This window comes from Triticum dicoccoides, unplaced genomic scaffold (assembly GCF_002162155.2).
Source record: "Triticum dicoccoides isolate Atlit2015 ecotype Zavitan unplaced genomic scaffold, WEW_v2.0 scaffold171151, whole genome shotgun sequence".
Classification (NCBI taxonomy): Eukaryota; Viridiplantae; Streptophyta; class Magnoliopsida; order Poales; family Poaceae; genus Triticum; species Triticum dicoccoides.
The window spans coordinates 1-2,063 of record NW_021221495.1 but is presented as its reverse complement, the minus strand read 5'-3'; the positions used below and the strand labels follow the sequence as shown (position 1 = coordinate 2,063).

The 2,063-nt window shown below is 40.9% G+C and overlaps 1 pseudogene; it reads right to left on the bottom strand.

Annotated features, from left to right (window-relative positions):
• Positions 1 to 1,062: 1,062 nt before the first annotated feature.
• LOC119344504 lies at positions 1,063 to 1,978 on the bottom strand (annotated as a pseudogene).
• Positions 1,979 to 2,063: the final 85 nt, after the last annotated feature.

Sequence of the window (2,063 nt, the reverse complement as noted above, 5' to 3'; positions counted from 1 at the left end):
AGAAATTCGGGCCAAATGGCTGGCGCATTTCATTGATGGTGGATTCAGATTACCAAGTGTTAAAGCGATGCAGGGTGATATCCTTGAGTGGGAGAAGTTCATGAAGCGCTATTCTCGTGTCTACTTCCGGAGGTCCTGTATTGGGCTTCTTCACATCTGGTATAATGATCAACTATGTCAGGACATGGGATGCAACCCGAGAAGGAAGAATAGCATTTTAGCTGAATTATTTGAGGTATATGGTCCCCATGATTATGTTAATCTTCACCCCAAGTAAGAGGAGGTCTTGGTAGGATTCTTATGTTCAGCTCATATGTTCTGAGCAATCGATGTGGGTTATAGCAGCTTAGTATGGTTTTTTTTTGTGTGTGTATTTTCTAGCCTGGTTATCCTTTATGGTCGATCATATGATAATTTGATAAATAATGATCCTGTGATGAACATACATCAGATATCTTAAACATATGATATTTCGATAAAAAATGATTCTGTGATGAACTGAGAACATCACGATATGAGAAAATGAACCACACACATGGTTAAATCAGCATTGCCTTCCGCAAATATTATATCTAGTGACTGGTGAGACACACAGAATATGTTTGATCTCTACAAGCGTTAGGCAGGAATTCAACTATTGTACTAACCATCTAGATTAGGATTAATCTTCAAGCATCCAAAAACGCCCTCCTATTCTAGACAGCCAAGAGGCAGGGCAAATCAGTACTTATGAACGCTTCATTCTAGAATAAAGGATGTGCAACATCAACCATTTCTATTGTTGCACAGATATTCCAAATAAAATAATAACCATTTCTAGTGTTCCACTTGAGCTACTCCATGTGACAAATCAAATAATGGCTGCCTATTGCGACTGAGCGCATGAGACAGCATCCCATTATTGCAAGCAACTACGATGAGCTTGCGGTCTTTGCTGGCCACCGACATCTATGGCATTGCGCCATTTTGAGAGGATTCAGTGGCCGCGATGGGGTCAAACACAAAGAAACCAAAATCATAACAGGGGTGTCATACTTCATTACAAGAATCTAATTCCATGACAAGTCACAAGGCAGCACAAACTACAAGTGAAAAGAGTGATAATCGAACAACCCAGTCTCACAACAAGAGGATGGATTAGTTTCTTGCAAAAATGTAACAGGTGACATGAACACAAGAGAATCACACATAACAAAGTGCTCGAACCCCACTTCAAGGATTTCATTCAACAACAGGTGAACACCGCATCATTTCAGCTCCAAATCCCGCCAAAGTGAAAGCCCATGGTCAGCGTTTAGATGTCATCGACATCATCATACATGGCAGATTCTGAGCCAACATCATCATAATCATCCACATAATTGAATTCACCAGCATCATCATCAGCATCAGCATCCATGACCACATCCAGCAAATCATCGTGCATATCAACCTCAAAATCAGAACCAGAGTAATCTTCACTGTAATCCTCACTGTCAACGTAGGCCCAGTACTTGAAATCAGAGATGGGATCATGAGGAAGCTTAAGGTTTCTAATTCTAGCACACTTTGATTTCATAGCATCATCAATTTGGAGGTTGTAGCACATACGTATGTCAAGTGATTCAAGGTGAGGGCAATGGTCAAGGATTGCCATCAGTCCATCATTAGTTACTTAGCTACCAATCAACTGAAGGACTTGGAGACGAGGCATACTGTTAGCAATCCATGACGCTTCTGGGTCAATCTCCATGCGCTCATAGGCTGCATCAAACCGCTTATGAAAATCAGCCCAGCGTTCATTTAGCCTAAAGCATTTCAGTTGTGAGCGGCTTTTGTCAACTAACTCGCAAAAATTGCCATACAATGAGCAGAACGAAATATCCAATTCTTCAAGCTGAGGAAGGCGATTAATTGCCTCAGCCAACCCTTTATCAGATACTTTATCACAAAAGCTGAGCTGAAGGCTCTTCAATGAGCATGCTCTGCATTGAGACATGGTAAGTTTTTAACCAACCCAAACATTTAAGCTATATCAAATCTTGACATGCTTTCCAAGCTCACAATGAGAAATACCACTGGAA